This window comes from Nyctereutes procyonoides, unplaced genomic scaffold (assembly GCF_905146905.1).
Source record: "Nyctereutes procyonoides isolate TBG_1078 unplaced genomic scaffold, NYPRO_anot_genome, whole genome shotgun sequence".
NCBI lineage: Eukaryota > Metazoa > Chordata > Mammalia > Carnivora > Canidae > Nyctereutes > Nyctereutes procyonoides.
The window spans coordinates 60047306-60068179 of NW_026575142.1; positions in this window are offsets into that span (position 1 = coordinate 60047306).

Consider the following 20874-nt stretch of genomic DNA (forward strand, 5'->3'; position numbering starts at 1 on the left):
ATAACAAATACTAATTTGTAGCCATAGATTTTCAGCTAAGGGGCAGAAAAAAAAATGTTAACTTATACAGGAAAAAAATCTATCTCTGAATAGTTACATTTTCACTGTTTGATATCTTTGCGCTTACATTTTGCTGATTGTTTTAATAAACACATATTTCTTGTGAAATTAAGATATGTACAATGCAAAACTATACATTAACACAAGTATTTATGAATCCAAATAATATTTTTAATCTCATATTCAGAAGATAATTAAGAAATTCTCTATTATATACCTTAACACTAATAGTCAAACCTTTCTTTTAAATCCAATAATAAAGTTAGGAATTCCTTTGGAAAAAGATAACCATAATGGGAGAAAACAATTTATTTGAGAAAATAGTCCTATTTTGGAAATTTTGTGGAAATACATTGAATTAAAACAAGACAACATAAAACAAAATAACCCAGAATGAACTAGAAATATTAGTGAAGATTTTCTCAATATTAATTCCTACCACTGTCATTTAGCAAAAATTACAACCTAACTTTTCATTGTACTCTAGAACTATTTCTTATGTTAACTCAATATTAATTCTTACCACTGTCATTTAGCAAGAATTACAACCTAAATTTTCATTGTACTCTAGAATTATTTCTTATAACTCACATCAGTTGGTCTTTAGCTCAGAATTTCTGTATTGATTCTTCAGTTTATTGTTTTATCAAAAAATATATTTTTCCAAAACTTGTTTTGCATTTATTAACTTATCCAGAGGGTCTTAATTTCTTATTCAATGATTTAGCATCTACTCAGTAAGTTGTCATTTTATTAACTATTTTTGTGAAATGGGCTTCAAACGTGAAAGCATAGTGGTTAAATTTCACTTCATTGTCAAAAAAGGTGAACAGGGTAGATAATATTTATATAGAGCTAATCAGAATTGGTATAGAAAGTTTAGAGTATTCCAAATCAGTATGAATAACAATGATAAGTATAAGATCATTTACCTACTGCCTAAAAATATGTCCTATACTCTAATGTGCAAAACACTAAATAAGCACATCTTCATAACTAGCAACTTTTTAGAGATTATATGGTAATCAAAATTCCATTTCATCAATAATGCAATTATTGAACAATTGAGAGCGAGGTACTACGGTAGATGCAGGGGGTTTACTTCCTATGTACGTTTAATACTTAAGTGGAAAAACAAGTTTAAAATAGAGCTATTGTCTTCAATAAAAAACTTGATGAATTACTCCAAATCATTAGTGTCATAGGTTTTCTTCATCTTGGCTCAAGTTCTTAGACACTAGAGAACTGTGAAGCATCAGTGAATTTTATTTTCTAGGTAGGTTCCTGGCTTTGCAGATGAACCCCTTATAAATGAGCGGCTACCAGCAGAAGTTAAATACAGAGGTAACACACCGCTGTTTCATATCCATTTCTTACCCATCTCATCTATACATTCTCACATTCTGCATTCTACATTCCATCACCTTTGCCTACATTTGGTTTTCACTGTGAATAACCACACATTACAAAAACAAATCATTATAGGCCTTCTAATTGCAGTCTGTCCCACTGTTTACCTTGTCTAGTATGTTACTATATGGTTGACTGCACTTCAGCCAGTGTCTTTAGGGTCTTTCAGTAGAATATATCCTATGCTGTCCAGGTTCTATCCTATTTTGTCCCATGTGTAAGTGAGCAGACATACTTTGTCAGTGGAGCATTACTTTGCAAACCTAAAATGCTTGTACTAACCATGGAGTTCCTAAAATTTTTCCTGATGCCATCTTTTACCAGCATAAATAGAAATATAAGAAATTTCACATATGCACTAGGAAACTAAGAAATACAAAAATATATATAATAGAATAAATATGCAAATAAAATATATTGATATCGTTCATTTAATCTCAAGATAAATAACAATTATGAATATATGTAAATTTGGTAATTAAAAATCATTCTCATTATTATTTAATCAGAATTCATGGAATGCCACATAGTACCTGTAGAATAATTTGAAACATCTTAAGTCTATTCTTTTGTGCACATATGGAATGGATAGCTGTGGTTTTCATTAGTGTAACTCTAGATATGCATACATAAAATAATGCCAATAAGAATGCCAACTTGAAATAAACAAATACTAAACTAGTATCTTCACTTTATTGTGGAACATCATACTTTTTTTTTTACTACTTCATGCCAATTGCAATGACTGTCATTTTTCCTGCAGAATTAGTGAGCCTGTGGTAGTTATTTTTGAAGTAAACATAGTCTTATGAACAGCATGAATCTTATGACATAGTTTCTTCTCTTTGAAAATATTGTTTTGCAGTGAATACAAACACTGAAGCAGCATATTAAAGAAACCACAAAATATGAGCTAAGATCTTCTCTAGTGTGCTAGAGAATGGTTCAGCAATCAAAATATCTGTGTCTGGTAAATACTAATACTATGCAAGTAATTCTGTGCCTTGTATAAGATGAGACTTGATTGTAAGTTTGGTTGCTTCAGATAAGTGCACCTGTTATATTTGCATTTTATTTAGGTTTTAATTCAGCACAAGCTCTGTCAACTACGTAAGGTGTTTTCCAGTTTAAAATCAGAGCAGCCTCTTGGGAAACTTTCAAAATTATACTATTCAGCAATAGTTAATTTATACCAAATACCATCCAAAATGTTTCTTTTTCATCCTAAGTCAATTTGATTCCTTTTCGAAAGACTTTTACTATATTCTATGATAAATTAAGCAACTGAAAAAGTTAACTGTTAGGTACATGAAAGCTTGCCTGGAAAACATTCATCACCATTTCTCAGAGTGAATTAAAGAATGTCTATTGTGACCTTAGAATATATTTAAGTAAAGAGTAAAATACATTTTCTGGAGGTACTAAGAAGTAGTAATGAATTGTGAAAAGGAAGATTATAAGATTTCTATAAGGAATTCATATATGAAGTCCCATTCTACTTTAGCAAAGAGCATGATAAAAAAAATGCAATGTAAATGAGCACCATCAATAACATTAATTACCTGCTGCCTCTGCAGATGTGTATGTTAGAGACAATAGGTTAGATGGGTTTTACTAAAGCACAGCAGACCACTGAATCATATAGCCACCAAGGGCAAACTGTATCATGGAACCAGTTAGAGCTGACTTTATCACTGAGAAAGACATGCTACCAGATTAAAATGCAAATCATACAACCAATGCTGCATTGCTAGACAACACGTACAGAATAGGATAGAATAGGATAGGATGCTGTATGTACAGAGAAGCAAAATCTCCAGCCCATGGAACGTTCCATGCTTTGGAAATATATGCAAAGAATCATATGCTGATGGGTTACATGCTTAAATAACTACTCATTTTCTCATTTATACAAGACCCTGTAACTAACAGATTTTCTCAATACTTTGCAAGAATTTTGCTGACTTATTTGCTATGCAAATAAACCATTTTTATTAAATTCAATGCAATTACAAAGAGGTGATATGCTGTATTGATTTAGAAAGATACATCCAAGTTTAGTTAGTAAAACATTTGGCTAATGATGTCAGATTTAAAAAATATATGTTCTTTTATACAAAATCATGAGCATACAAAAGCAAAGAATACAAAAAAAATGTGAAGTATCACGTTTGGAAAGCTGCAAAGAAGATGGATGATTTGTTACTGCATGAGGAAAACAAGAATATCTATGTCTGCCTCATCTGTAAAATTGGAGTAATAATAGTACCTAACACAAGGAGTTGTTGGGAGCATTAAAGGAGAATATAAAGTCCTCAAAACAGTGGCATGTAGTTATAGCTATATGTGCTTGTTGATATTATTACTAATAAAGATTGCATAAGAAGTAGTAAAATGCTAGGTTCTGTTTTTTACTCCTACCCACCAAAGCACCTGCACCACACAGCATAATAGGACATAGTCTTTCTAAGGCAAGTAAACTAGAAAGACTAATTAAAACATTAGTTTCAATAAGAGAAAGATGCCTTAATGAAAAAATGGGGATAAAGTAAAAGTCATGTTTACTGAATATGAGGTCCTTAGCCATTTCAAGTACTGGCTCCCTGAATGCTAGCAAGGATATTTGTGCCTCCTAGACAGAAAATTGGGAAATGTCTCCCTAATTGAAATGACTCTTCAAATATAAAAGGTCTAATATAATACATGTTTAGAGAAGCATGACTGACAAACCAAAAGAAATCATTATCGGCTTTACGACACAACAGCGAAACCCAAGAGAAGTCAGGTCCTTCAGTGCCTCTACCCAAAACAGACATAAGAGTTCTAAATCACATCTATTGTCTAACATAGATAAGAATGGAGAGTAAAGGATCAACAGATATTTGTAGAAATTCCCAACATAAAAAAAGGAGGTTGTATTAATTATCTGTGGCTACAATAAAGCTGTGAAATAAACAACCTGAAATCTTAAGGGAAAAGATGACACGAAGGATGCTTTCTCTGTCTATCTGAGGATTGGGTGAAGTTCACCTGATCTAAGCTGGGCTTATCTGGGCTTTGCTTCACATCATGGATTTACTACAGGTCTGCTCTGATCTCTTTCATTCTTCTAGATCAGCAGGCTACCAATGGCCTATTCTAATCATGGAAAAAGGAGGAGCAAAACACAGGATGCCTTTTAAGATCTAGGCTCAGAAATTGCCCATTGTTGCTACTACCCACATTTCACTGGCAAAAGTGAGTCACTTACCTAAATTGTGATGAACACTGGGTGTTATATGCAAGTGATGAATCGCTAAATTCTACACCTGAAACCAATTTTACCATATATGTTAACCAACTAGAATTTAAATAGAATATTGAATTTAAAAAAATTAAAATTAGTAAACTGGGGGATTAGCGTAGCTATTTTCAATTTACTTCTTACTAATTAAATGAGGATTTGTTTCATATGTACTTGAACATCATAATACATACCTAATACAGTTGTGCCCACTTTTTTGTTGAATTTATAATCAGTCTTTGCATTTTTTGTACATATAAATATAGTAAAATAAAGCCATGATAAGGCAAACTACTCTGTCAGTGCATTTTTGTATGTAATACTTTTTGTCCTATCAGCAGTTAATAATTGCTTCACTTTACTGATTAGTTTATATATTTATCACTACTTTATAACTATCATTCTATCATATCTATAAAACTTCTAATCATAAGGTAGAAGACACATTGTATAATCAAGTTGCCACTGAAGATGGCTCAAATTGAAAAAAAAATATAACAGAATAGTATTTAAAAATATGGGGTTAGATAGTAGAGGAATTAGACAAACATAGATTCCTCTGGATGAAGAGAACCGAGGATGAGGAAGGATGGAGCCGTAGAATACTCTTTGACATTATAATATATGCTACTATTTGGCCATTTAAACCATATACAAGTATTACCTGTGAAAGTTATCATGTAATTTTAAAAAAACATATGAATTGAGAGGAATAAAATTAAATCTATAAATTTAAGGGGAAATTTGCCAGTCACAGATACCAGAATATAGAAAACAAGTAGAAAAGAATTGTAGGTTGCTTTTATTTGTAACACATCAGGAAAAGAGAAAGCTAGGCACACATGTTCAATGTGACCAAACTGATCAGAGACCATGTAACATGGAATTGAGGATATGCCATTCTTAATGGACTTGGTGAATCCACATTATGATAATGATATTATATGTGGTTTCTCCCACTGACTTTTAGAGAATGGAAATGGATACCATAGGTATTCAATGACAATTATGCCTATCCATGCTTTTTAACTTACTTTACCTATTGATGTTTACTAAGAGACTGTTGTTTTTGTCCTTTTCATAAACTGGCCAAGACTGGTGATATTTTAGTAGCATGATGCTTATAGTGCCCTATCAGCCAAGCACACTGGATCTTCCCTGACCGGAGAGTACATACCCCTCAACCATTTAATATTTTTTTTCTTTTTTCTTAATAATCTGTTTTCATGATCTTGTTTCCCTTTCCCACTTTCATTTCCTTTGTCATAACACTTATGAATGTTTATGCATCATTTTTAGGCCAAGGGTCTGAAGTAAATTATATATACTCCATTTTCTCTATTGAATATATCTGCTTTTTTCAATTCTTAAACTACTCAATAATTTAATTTCTTAATTTTCTTTTAATTCAGGAGAGACACAGAGAGAGGGGCAGAGACATTGGCAGAGGGAGAAGCAGGCTCCTCACAGGTAGCCTGATGCTGTACTCAATCTCATGACCCTGGCTGGGATCATGACCTGAGCTGAAGCCAGATGCTCAACCACTTAGCCAGGTGTCCCTAATTTCCTTTTTTGTAACTAAGAGAAAAGATTTTTACTGATTTATCTTTGTGAAGGAAGAATGAAATATCTTGGAGTTCTCTAAGAGTAGGATTAACTTTTTTTAATTAAGACTTTATTTTCAGAGAAGTTTTAAATTTATAGAAATATTAAGGAGATAATAGTTCTCATATACCATCTGTACCCTCTCACATAGTTTCCTCTATTATCAGCATTTTTCATTAGTGTGGAATATCTTATAATTTATGAGCCAATATTGATATTATTAATGAAAGTTCATAGTTTATATTTAAGGATCACTCATTGTATGGTTCTGTTGGTTTGACAACTACATAAAATATCCACCACTACAGTATCGTACAAGATAGTTTCACCATCCTAAAATTCCCCTATATCTTAGCTATTTTAACTATCTCTTCAATTCCTCCCTTAAAATCTTAGCAAAGACTGATCTTTTTACTCTCTTGGTAGTTTTGCCTTTTTCAGAATGCCATATTGTTAGAATAACACGTTATAGAGCTTTCTCTGACCAGTTTCTTTCATGTAGTAATATGCATCTGAGATCCTTTACATCTTTTTGCAGTTTGATAGCTCAGGCCTTTTTAATTATGAGCAGCCAATTCTATACATGAACAGCACTTTTCAGAAAATTCATTTACCTATGGAAGGACATCTTGGTTGCTGTTAGTTTGAGGCATTTGACAATAAAGCTTCTGTTTATTCATGTCCAGAATTTTGTGTGGTTGTAAATTTTTAGTTCAATTAGGTAAATATCTAACAGTGTGATTACATTTAGGTTTGTCAAAAAACAAGAGAAAACAAAAAACTCAAAACAAAAAAACTAAACTACCTCCAAAGGGGCTATATACTATTTTATATTCCATCAGAGATGACTGAGGGTTTTGCTACTCCATATCTTAGCCAGCGTTTGGTCTGGTCAGTGTTTTAGATTTTAGCCTTTACAATAGTGTAGTAGTATCTTATTGGGTTATTTTATTTATTTTATTTATTTATGAGAGACACAGAGAGAGAGGCAGAGACATAGGCAGAGGAAGAAGCAGCCTCCGCCTAGGGAGCCTGATGTGGAACTCGATCCCAGAACCCCAGCATCACGCCCTGAGAAGAAGACAGACACTCAACCGCTGAGCCACCCAGGCATCCCTATCTTATCGTTTTAATTTAAAGATCCCCTAATGACATATGATGCTGAATCCCTTGTAAATGCTCATTTACTGTCTTTATATTCCTTTTAGTAAAATCTCCAGATTATTTGCCCATTTTTAATTATTTGTTATTATTTTTTTAGTGTTGAGTTAAAGAGCTCTTTGTATATTTTGGATACATTTGCGTTGGGATTTTTCAGAGAAATCAAACCAACCTATAGGGTATATGAGGGAGAAGTATTATAGGAATTAGTCCATGTAGTTATGAAGGTCAAACTATAACCTTTCATATACAAACTGGATAAATATGAAAGCCATTGCTACAATTAGGTCCATTTCTGAAGACCTGAGAACCAGGGGAGCTAACAGTGTAAGTCCTGATCCAAGTCTGAAGATAGGAGAACCAGGATGTCAGGGTCCAAAGCAAGGAGAAATTGATATCCCAGCTCAAGCAGAGAGAATTCATACTTTCTCTGCCTTTTGCTCTGTTCAGGGCCTCAGGGATGAGATGCCCACTGCATTGATGAGGGAAGTCTTTACTCAATCTGCCAACTCAAATTGTAATCTCTTTCACAAACAGTTTCACAGATATACTGAGAAATAATCTTTTACTACCTTTTGAGGCATCCTTTAGCTCAGTCAAGTTGACACATAATACTAACCATCACAAAATCCTTTATCAGATATGCTTAGCAAATATTTTCTTCCAGCCTTGGCTTGTGTATTTGTTCTCTTAACAGTGTCATATTACAGCTGTGATTTTCTGTATTCACTGTTATCTGTAATTTTTTTTTGGGGGGGGGAGTTTGCCTTGTGACATCAATTCTCTGAATGATCTAAGAATAGTTGTTGATTTTTAGTTTGTTCAGTGTTTTTTTTTTTCTGAGAATATGAATGATAACTTCCAAGCTTTTTACTTCTCATAACTGAAACCAGAATTTGGTATGTCTTTTCACATTTTTTCAAGACTACTTTTATTTTTTTAGGTCTTTACTTAAATTCCAGTATAGATAACATACTTTGTAATATTAGTTTTAGGTGAAAAATACAGAGATTCAACACTTCTATACAACACCTGGTGCTCATCACAACTGCCTTCGTTTATCATCATCACCTACTACACTCATTCCCCCATGCTTTTTAAATACAGACTTTTTAATCCAAGACCACTTAGAATCTATCCCTGAAATAAAGTAGCATATACTATAAGAAAAGGTATATATTCACAGGATAATTCAAAGGAGGAGTATTTTTGAACTATTTTTTTTTTTTTTACAGATTTTATTTATTCATGAGAGACACAGAAGAGAGAGAGGCAGAGACACAGGTAGAGGGAGATGCAGGGCCCATGCAGGGAGCCTGATGTAGGACTGGATCCTGATCCCAGGACTCCAGGATCATGCCCTGGGGCGAAGGCAGACGCTCAACCGCTGAGCCACTAGGGCATCCTTCTACTGTTATTTTTACGGTGAAAGCCTTAGAAAAGAATTGAACAGATAGTACAGAGTTTCCAAATACTCATCTCCCCATTGCACACAGTTTCTCCTACCCTGCTTTCTGCAGTGGTGTGACACATTTGTTACAATGAACTAACATTGACTCATCCTTAGCAATGAAAGTCTGTAGTCTTCATTAGGGTTAACTCTTTGTGTTGTATACTCTATGGGTTTTCACAAATGTATGATGACAAATAGCCACTATCATATTATCATATAGAATAGTTTTACTGCCCTAAAAATCCCATGTGCTCCACTTATTCCTCCCTCTCTGGACTCCCCAAATCACTGGAAACAATTTGTCTTTTCACTGTATCCATAGCTTTGCTTTCACAGGATGTCATGTAATTGGAATCGTATAGTATGTAGTCTTTTCAAATTGTTTTTTTTGTTTCTTCTTCTCTCTCTCTCTCTTTTTCTTAAAGATCTTATTTATTTGAGCAAGAGAGAATATGAGAAGGGGAGAGGGGCAGAAGGAGAGGGAGAAGCAGACTCTCTACTAAGCAGAGAGCCCAAAGAGGACTAGATCTATGCCCTGAGTCAAGGACAGATGCTTAACTGACTGAGCCACTCGGAATCCCAGATTGGTTTCTTTAACATAGTAATATGTATTTAAGTTTCCTCCATTCCTTTTCATGGCTTGAAAGCTCATTTCTTATTATTATCACTGATTATTTCTCTGTCTGAACTTATCACAGTTTATTCATTCACCTACTGAAGGACATTTTGGTTGCTTCATAGTTCCAGCAGTTATTAATAAAACTGCTATAAACATTTGTGAGAAGGTGTTTATAAGGACATACATTTTTTTAGCTCATTTGAGTAAATAACAACAGAATTTCCGGATCACATGGTAAGAGGATGTTTAATTTTTAAAAAAAATATATAAATTTTAAAAAATTGTCTACTACTTTACATTCCCACCATCAGCGAATAAGAGTTCTTTTGCTCCACAGACTAAACAGTATTTAGTGTTGTCAGTGTTTTGTATTTTAACCATTTTAATAGGTGTATAGTAGTATCTTACTGTTTTATTTTGCATTTTCCTGAGGACATGATATGGAGTATCTTTTCATATGCATATTTTCTGTCTGAACCTTTTTGGTGGTATGTCTGTTCTGATCTTTTGCCTATTCTTTAAGTTTTTTTGTTTGTTTGTTTTCTGTTGTTATTTAAGTCTTCTGTGTATATTTTGAATACCAGCCACTTTCACATATGTGTTTTTGCAGATATGTTCTTCTTGTTTGTGGCTTGTCTTTTTTATTCCATAACTGCTTTTCACAGATGAAATACTTTATATTTAAATGAAGTCCAGCTTCTCAGTTTTTTTTGTTCATGCATCATACTTTTGGTATATCTAAAAAGGCATCACCATTACCAGGGTCATCTGAGTTTTCTCCTGTATTATCTTCTAGGAGTTTTATAGTCTTGCATTTTACATTTAAGTCTGATTCAAGTTAATTTTTGTAACAGGTGTGAGTTGAATCTGTGTTTATTTTTGTTTCCAAGTGGATGTCCAGTTCTTCCAGCCTGATTTGTTGAAAAGAAACCCTTTTCTGCGTTCCATTGTCTTTGATGCTTTGTCAAAGATCAGTTGACTCTATGGATGTGGATCTATTTCTGGATTTTCCATTCTGTTCCATTGATCTGTTTCTTATTCAGCTAGTACTACAGTGTTTTTATTATTGTAGCTGTATACTAAGCCTCAAACTTTAAACCTTATTGCTATAGTATTTAGAGTAGGAAAATATTAACAAAAATAAGTGTGACTCAGAGGTTAGATGAGTGAACAGATATTTTAACTACTTCAAGTAATTGTAACTTCAAAAGGGAATGAAGAATATCTTTATGTACATTTAAAATTGAGTGGTCTTCAAGATGTTCTGTTTAGTAGAAAAAATCAAAGTGAAACACTGGGAAGAAAGGAATGGAAAATAAAATGGAGATAGGAAGAAGTGATGGGAAAGAGGATGCTTAGGTGCATACTATATACTAAGACCTACAAATACTACTCCTTCAGATTTTCTATCTTTATTCTTAGTTGATTTGTATTACTAGTATTTTTCAACCAATGCGATTTTCCTCCAGTATTCTATTTCTGTCATAGGTAATAGATAATTCTATCTTACCCATCTCATTGACATGTCCTTGTTGGGGAACACTGCTCTCTAACACGACAAACCAATCCAATGGATTCTAATCGTAGAGTCAACTAAAGTACCATTTATTGTGTAGAAATTCTCCCAACATTCTCTCTTTGAAAATATACAACCTTTTTCCTTTTTCTCTGTAACTTTAATAGATTCTAAATTGCTTAAGTGAACATGTATTACTTTTACAGGTAAAGATATATGGTTTAGAACTTATTAAAAGTAACTGTTACACCCCAAAAGCAACAGGCACACCAAGAACCCAATCTTTGTTTCTTATACCATTTTCTAAAAAGGGATCATAACACATTAGAGAAATGTCTGATTCTAGGGCTCAGGCAGGAAAAATTCAAGATGAGTCTGGAGTATTATGAGTGCCAGAAAATAAGAAACCATTAAAAACAAAAGATTAGATAAGAACATGGGAAAAAGGACATAGGAACCTATGAAAAAGTTCCCAGTAGCCAAAGCTGAAACAATTTGGGCAAGAAGATAGAACAAAACAAATAGTATTAGATTGTGAACCAAAGTATAAAATAAATATCTGTGAGTCCACAGTGATGTAAACAAAAGATTGAATAAATAAATAAATGAAAGTCAAGAGACAAATCTTTGTGGAAAAATTCCAAATTCTTTCTCCTCTTGAGTGTGGACTATACTTAGTGGCTTACTTCCATAGAATAGAGTAGGTAAAGATAAAAAAAAATAGATTTATAGTAATGAAACCAGGCAAATAGTACTTTGGCCAGGTAATCAAGGTTTAGATCATCAGTGGATAGTTTGTACTCCCTGATATGATATGATGAGAAACATACTTCTCTCTGGTGTTCTCCATAACCCATAACTCCATCTGACCATAAGATAAACTGCAGACAAACTAAATTAAGGGACATTCTACAAAATACTTTATCATTATTATTTAAAATTATCATGAAACAGCATGAGAAGCTGTTAACAGTGAAGATGAGGAGACATGAGGACTAAATACAGTGTGGTATCTTGGATGAGATGAGGAAGCAGAAACATGACATTTGGGGAAAACTGGTGAAATTCAAGTAAAGTATGGATTTTAGTTAATAGTAATGTACTGACGTTGGTTCCTTAGTTGTAACACATATGCCATACTAGTGTAACATGTTTACAGTTGGGGAAATGGGTATACAGAGACTTACTGTACCATCCCTGCAACTTTTTTCTAAATCTAAAACTGTTGTAAAATTAAAGGCTTATTAAAATATATAAAAATAAATACAAATTAAGAATAAACTTCTTCAAATGTTTCTTTTGCAAGCAATTGTCACATATAATATGTGCAATCTATTAATACCATTTATTTATTTATTATATCAGATAGGGCATGTATCTGCAAGTGTTAACCGTAATGCATTAGTTTTGCATTGTCACCTCACAATTTACTCCAAACATAGTGGCTTACAACATTGTCCATTGGTTAGCACACAGTTCTATAGGTCATAGTCTGGCACAGCATGGGATTCTCTGCTCAGTGTCTCACTGGGCTGAAACCAGGGTGTGGCTAGGGATCATGACCTCAACCTAAATCAGACACTTAACTGACTGAGCCACCCTGGAACCCCTCCAGTTTTTAATTAATGGAACAAGGCACTCAGACATGGCCAGTGATTTGGGTTATACCATGCAGTACCTGGGTTTTTCTGGGAGTGGTGGGCTGTTGCTGAAGATAAAATACATCGGGCTCCCTGCATGGAGCCTGCTTCTCCCCCTGCCTGTGTCTCTACCTCTCTCTCTGTGTGTCTCATGAATAAATGAATAAATAATTTAAAAAAAATAATTACTGAGCTAATTGGTAAAGCTGGACAAGAGAATCATACTAATCCACATCAAATAAGGATGATAAAGCTGTTTAAACATTTGTTGTCCACTCTTTATTCAGATCTAGAAACTCAAGTGTGGAGAGATGTATGAATTTATTTATGGTGAAGTTAAGAAATGAGGAAAAAATTAAAGTATTCCTGCCGTGCATAATAAAGATTACCCTTTATCTTTTCTACAGTTGCTTTATCTCCATGAGAGCTTAAGAGATTCCAAGTCAAACTCCCATCTGTTTTGTAACCCTCACCATAACTCAGCCAGTTGCTGTATTTGGACTTCTCTGATCATTAAACCAAAGACCTCTGATCTTGGATTTGCTAACACATTTTGGCTACAGCTTTAATGCTTTTATGTGTCTTTCCCGGATTTTATTATAAACTCTGGCTGAATAGTATAGCACTGGTTTTGGGGGGGAGGAGGATGTGTGCACCTGTGCTTGGTTTAATAACCTAAAGCAATCTGAACCTCACCAGGATGAAACATTGCTATTTTGTTACCTTGAATATCTCTGCAAATTACAGTAGTGCCAATTTAAACTAGGAATAGGTTTATTTACTCTTGCTTCAGTTGCATTATCCTCTTTACTGCTATTTTTGTAATTATTTTTTAGAAAACTCCTTATTTGGTCTCCATTATAGAACTTCCAGTTGAGAATTCTTGTGCCATTCAGCTCTTCTTTTCTTGGCTCAATTTCATATGTATCAAATTCATGGATAACTATATGTATAAAGATCAACTAATTGCTTTTCTAAACCAATTTCACTGTTGTTTGTCATTTTTTATTTGTTTTACTTTTTTTTGGCATTAGGAGTAGGGACTTAGTAATAAATTTATGTAGACCAAATTGTGTGTGTATTTTTTTGTTTACAACTCTGAGCAGTCTCTGAAATGTGTTTTTCATTTTTTCATTTTCTAATCATATTCTTGATCTCCTTGAATGATGTTGTGATTTTTCACCATTTACATGTCTTTCACAATGGTCATGTTCCCAATTGTATAGCATAGTGGAAGCTTCAGAAATTTGTGTAATATTTATTAATTATTACTCTGTTGAACTGAGCTCTATGTCATCTCTCAGGCTACAATAAGCCGTAGGCAGGCAGCATCCCAATTTCTGCTGAAATGCCCGTCTAATTCTAGAGCCAGTGGGTCCCTAAAAGAAATAGTAGTCTCTGACACAAATAGTTATTGACACTTAAGGGCCCAGTGCCACTCTAGAACTCACAGTTTAGCAAAAATAATATTTACTTTCCTCTCCCTGGATTCAAAATATTTGTATCTAAGTGAAGAAAGAAATAGAACACCAGCTCTATATTCTCCTTTTGTATGTGTCTGGTGGTGGTGGTGGTTGTGGAGGGTAGTGTTTTTTTCCCTTTTATCTGAATTCTAAATCACATGGAAAAGTGGGAAAAATTGCATTTAATGTAAGAAGACTTTAAATTTTTTTCTACTTGGTGCTAAGAAAATGAACACGGGAAAATACTTAAATAGTAATTTCCTCAGCAATGCTACTGAGGTGTAATGGTTAGTATAATCAACTACTTGAACATTGTTAACTTGATGTTTGGAAAAAAAACCTTAAAAACATATAGTTTTATATGATTTTATTTTTTCCTGTTAGTGTACTACATATATACATTAACTGAATATGTTGCTAAACCTTCACCTCTTTTGAACATAAATCATATATATTTCATTATTCCCTTTTTTCAGCATAGATCATTTAAAAGTAACTTTGTCCTTTCAGCATTTCAACATACTTTGAACGCATAGAACATAGATGAGAATTAAACTGCAGTAGTTCTTTTTAACGGTATGGTGGAGGATTTTACTAAGGTTGCTGAGGGTGTTCTCGACGTCTGATTTTGATTTGTCTGACAGATAAACTGTGTTTCAAAACACTTAAGATTTGTAAGGATCTGTGGAAATATAACTTTAAGGCAATTATGCAATAGAAATGCCAGGCTATAGATCATTTAACCTTGAGGAAATTTGATTATATTCTAATGCCATTTCTTATTTGCATAATGGAAGAAGTATTATGGTTTTGAATTGCATAATGACATAGACATATGTTTATTTTTTTTGGCATATGTTTATTATGATACGTTTCTGAAATCAGTGCCAGAGATCAGGTATAAGTTATTTATTAAAAAAAAAAAGAAACTGTATATTGTTGAACCAGATTTTGGAATTTTGCTCAATAAAACAAAATATTAAATTATAAAGTATTATATATTGGTGGAAGCTGTAGTTTTATTCGTCATTGCACTTGTACTTTTAAGTTCCCTATGACATTATATAGTGATCCAGTTTGTCTATTAATGCATCATAGATTAGTACCTATAACGTTTCTAGAAGCTAAAATAGTTTTTTTTTATACATGAGGAGAGAAAGCACATGCAGTGATAATAACATAGTGATCTTCCTTAATATGTATAGTGGTAGAGTGTAACAGTAATCCTGAATTCATTTGGGAAATAATGCTTTCTTTTACCTCCCTTAATCACATGACTAGCTATTCCATAAATGGAAGTTTTCAAACTACAGTTAGAAACCCTTAGTGAAATAATGGTACTACCTCCTTATGGAGTGAACAGTCTTTTCTGAACTAGTACTGAACCTCTTCTGACCATGTATACCATAGTTTTTGATTTGGGGGGAAATGTTCACATTCTGGCATAGTGCTTGGTGTATAGTGCTCAGTGCATTTTTATTAAATGTATCCATTAATAAGTATACATTCTTGTTTTTGACTTTAAAATGTCTTTTTTTGAGCACAACCCAAGAATTGTCTCACTCTGTTATGAAATTCAGTTTTGAATATGGAATGTTTGAAGAGACCTGACAGTTCAAAAGGGTTGCCAGAAAAATCTCATGAAAAAGACTATGTCAACATTTTGTATTTGAAAGAGGAATCTGGAGAGTGATGGTAGAAATTAGACACCAAGATCTTTATAGCACTATGAGTTTCATTTTACCACATGGTCATTGTGCCTTAAGACAGGCAAATTTTGATACCTTGAATTTACTTGATTTTGATTTTTTTTGTTTAATTTTATTTTTATTTTTTGTTTATTTTTTGTCTTTTATTTGTTTATTTTTACCTGATTTTGATAAAGATGATGAAGTAAGATTTTACAATGATAAAATTTGAGGATAAAAAATGAATCTTCCTTTGAATTTTAATTTGTAATATTCATATTTTACATAAGAATATTTATATATAAAAATACTAACATACTATTTCTCAACTAAAGTGAAATATTTTTTGCCTGTTTTCAGTTTGAATTTATTAAATCACATTTTAGAATTATTATTTGATAGTGTATATCATGTTTTATGCTTTCTTCTTTTTCCCCATCTGCACATACAGTTTGTGACTAGACATGCCTTCATTAAGACATAACTTATGCCCAGAGAAAGGTCAAAATGAAGGTGTCTCAGCATTGCCTTATGGTTGAATTGACCCCATTGTCATTCCATACCCATAAGTGCCCAATAAATTGCCATATTTAGAAATATGTAGATATGGAGTACTCAATTGCGTTGGCATCTTCACAGCTGTTCTCCTTCTTTTTGGCAGATTCATTGCCTCTTGGCCAATTCACAATGAGACAGATTCAAGAGCTTTTAATTTTGCAATATCTTCATTATCATAGAACATAGAAATGTGAGTGGGGTCAGTATCAAAGGACATGATTTCAACTTTATATTTTCATTTCTAAAAACCATATAAATAGAAAGTGAAAACCAAACTAAATGTTTTTCTCAGGAATATATTTATATTCTGAGTGGAGAAATTTCAACACATAAATTTTCTATTCAAATTCTCACTTAGAAAACTGATATAGTGAGCTATTAATCTTTTTATTAATAATTAATAGTCTGGGGATCCCTGGGTGGCGCAGCGGTTTAGCGCCTGCCTTTGGCCCAGGGCGCGATCCTGGAGACCCGGGATCGAATCCCACATCAGGCTCCCGGTGCATGGAGCCTGCTTCTCCCTCTGCCTATGTCTCTGCCTCTCTCTCTCTCTCTCTCTCTCTATCATAAATAAATAAAAATTAAAAAAAAATAATTAATAGTCTGTAGTGCTAAGGGTCCAACTTTTAAAGCAGGCCAATCAATAGAGAACAGCATTTAGCATTGGCACCTACTGTTAAACAGTTAAAGAATCAATATATTGCAGTTCAGTTTTTTTTAATTCATGAGAGACACACAGAGAGAGACATATATAGGCAGAGGGAGATGCAGGCTCCCTGCTGAGAGCCTGATGTGAGTGAGACTTGATCCCAGGATTCCAGGATCATTATCTGAGCCAAAGGTAGATGCTCAACCACTGACCACCGAGGCATCCCTGCAGTTTTTATTCTTGATATTTTTTAATGGAAAATTTTTTGTCTGGTTAAAGAAGGTTACTTTTTTCTGGTTAAAAAAATTGTTTCAATAAACACAAAACTAGTAGAAATTGTTTTGTACAACTCATTTGACCTCATAGGGCACTACTTTCTCAGTGGATCTAACTCGCAAAATGCCACTTTGGAATTAAAACAGTATTTTTCATATGGTAATATGTGTATTTAATTTCAGAGGATATATTATATAATTTCAGAGGATACATGGAGTAGTTTTTTTAATTATATTTTTATTTCTAGCCTGCACACCACATAAGCATGTGTTTCTTAGTCTTATAAGGGGGTGATGTAAAATAGATGCTATTATTATGCTATTATGCTATTGAGGGATATTATTCTCTCAAATGAAGTGAACTCTCATTGATTCTGAATCTCTATTCTGTATATCCTCCTGTAAATAGACTCTGATGTTGCATTTTCAGAGGAACACAGGTGAGCTGCCTGAGTTTTTCTGAATTTCTGTTCAGTTACTTTAGGCAAAGAGGAGAGTCACAGCCTAAAATTCAGTAGTCCAAATTCAGCAACTCATTTTAAAGAAACCGGCTTGCATTGATGACATTCAGTCAGCCCTGGATTAGTTTTCAGAGATTTATTCGTCCCTTGAGCAGCAGGAATTCAGATTACATCTATACCTCATTGTTTCATATATCCCAAATAAGTAATTTATCTGCTAATAGCATAATCAGTGCAAGTAAAAAAAAAAAAAGTCAGATTCTTTAGTTGCACATATGTGAATTTCCTCTAGAATGTCATATCCCCAGGCATGTGAAATAGGTAGAGTGACATTATATAATCTATATACATTTGAGAGTTAATTTAGTAAGAGTCCTAAATTTACCATCAGTGGCTATAAGAGGAGAATCAATTGACAAACTAAATCCTGACTTTAACATCTTAAATGGAGAATGTTAATGATGCCTCTTATTATTACCAATGTAAAAGTTTAAAGTAGGAAATAAAGAATTGGATTTTACATAGTTTCCTATTACCAAATATATACTAAAATCTCAAGAGTTTAAATTACGTACTTAATCAGTAAAATTCATAGTACTAAATTCAAACAAAATTTTCTTCAGTAAGTTTTTTTTTTAATTTTATTTACTTATGATAGTCATAGAGAGAGAGAGGCAGAGACATAGGCAGAGGGAGAAGCAGGCTCCATGCACCGGGAGCCCGATGTGAGATTTGATCCCAGGTCTCGAGGATCGCGCCCTGGGCCAAAGGCAGGCGCCAAACTGCTGCGCCACCCAGGGATCCCAGTAAGTTTTTTTTTTCTTCAGTTTTTTTTTTTTTTTTTTTTTTTTTTTTTAAATTTATTTATGATAGTCACACACACACACAGAGAGAGAGAGAGAGAGAGAGGCAGAGACATAGGCAGAGGGAGAAGCAGGCTCCATGCACCGGGAGCCCGATGTGGGACTCGATCCTGGGTCTCCAGGATCGCGCCCTGGGCCAAAGGCAGGCGCTAAACCGCTGCGCCACCCAGGGATCCCTTTTCTTCAGTTTTAATTGAGGATTGAACTCTGTACTTGGGCAAAGGATAGATATTTCGATATATGTATATATATTCTATAATAGTGTTGTTAAAACTAATCACATGAGGATCTCTTAGAAATGCAAATTTGAATTTGAGAGTTCTGGAGTGGAGTAGAGCATGAGAATTCTGTATTTGGTATAAAGTTCCAAGCTGCTCCACCAACCTCTCCTAATGTATCAAATACCTTAGAGGCCCTTAGTTCATTTGGTAATGCAGAGGTCTTAACAAACTAATGAGTGTAAATGTGGTAATTTTTTTTTCTTTTTTTAAGATTTTATTTTTTTTTATTAAAGAGAGAGTGAGGGGGGAGATAGAGACAGCCGAGTAGGAGGAGAGACAGAGAGAGAAAGAGAAGCAGGGCCCCTGCTAAGCAGGGAACCTGATGCGGGACTTGATCTCAGGACCCCGAGATCATGACCTAAGCCAAAGGCAGACGCTTAACTAACTGAACCACTCAGGTGCCCAAAATGTGGTAAATTTTATTATAGAGTTGAAATTTCAGTTTTAAGAACATTATCAAAGACTGGGATACCAAATTTTTCTGGGGCTATTAGGGAAGGTTTTGTTGTGGTAAAATATAAACTTAGTCTAGGAGGATGTAGAATTGTGCTAATCAGGTTATTAATTATTAATTATGACTCATTTTTGGCAGAATGAATAATACATAAAGACAATGACTCATGAAAAAGTCTGGGACATTGTCACATTCAGTGTGGTAAGTGCATATTTATGTGGGAACCAGTGTACTAGAAGGATATTTGGAAAGTAGGTTGGCCCAAATTGTAAGGGTCAAATTAACAAAATGGGTTTAATACATAATCTGTGTAAACAAAAGAGTTTTACACACAAAGAGTGGGGTAAAATTATTGCTTTCTTTCTAAGAATTCTGAAAGGCATATTCAGGATGCATTTAGGTAGAAAGTCTTGTGACACTGAAAGAAGATAGAAGACCCTTAAAATAGTTCAAAAGAGAGAAGATAATGGTCTACATCAAAGCAGAAGTGTCAGGGATGGAGAAGAATAGCCCATTTTAACAGATGTTACTGGGTTTTATTTATAGTAACTGGTGACTGATATGGCATGAGAATTAGAGGGAACAATAAATTATGATACCAAATTTTCTATGTAAGGAGACAGGATTAAATGATGACAGCATTAAAAATTACAACACATCAAATTCTTGTTCTTATTAATACAGTTACCACTACCCATAAACTTAGTAAAGTGTTTTTAAAGTTAATAGATAATAATTATCAATTCACATATTACAAATCATTTTAACATCATGCTGATCAAAATACTTTTTTGTTTAAAAGTAGAAATGATGTCCGTATTTTTCAGTATTGTAAACAAGCACATTTTCTTCAGTGTGATAATTAATGAAGAAAATATTTTAAGTTTTTTTTTTATTTTGCATGTTACTTACCAATTATTTTTTCCTGGGCCTTAGATAATTTTATTTTCAATGGAAAAAACAAGTTTCTGATATAATGGGACTATTTCCAGTTTTACTAGACACTATCTGCATGTTCAAGCAATGAGAGTAAAAACATTATCAAAAAAAACATACTCAGTTGTAGACATATGGAGGATAAAGGAATTTTTGGGTTTTGTAGGTAATAGGAGTTAAAAATAATAAAATTTAAAGTCAACTCTATTATACACTGTGATTTTATTTCTTTAATAAAGGAAAAGTTTTGTAAATCTTCATTATGTATTATCTGAACTCAGCTATAGTTTATAGCGGTGTAAAAGACAAAGTAGTTTGCACAAAAAAATGAATTTAAATATAAAGCATTCCTTTCAGTAGTATCCTGCAATATTTACAATAGCTAACAGCATGACATTTGGAAACTTGAGCATATAATAGTAATTTGTCATTTTTCTCCAAGTTCATTGACATTGTCAAGGCATATTTAACTCAGCAGGAGAATTTAAATTTCATACTT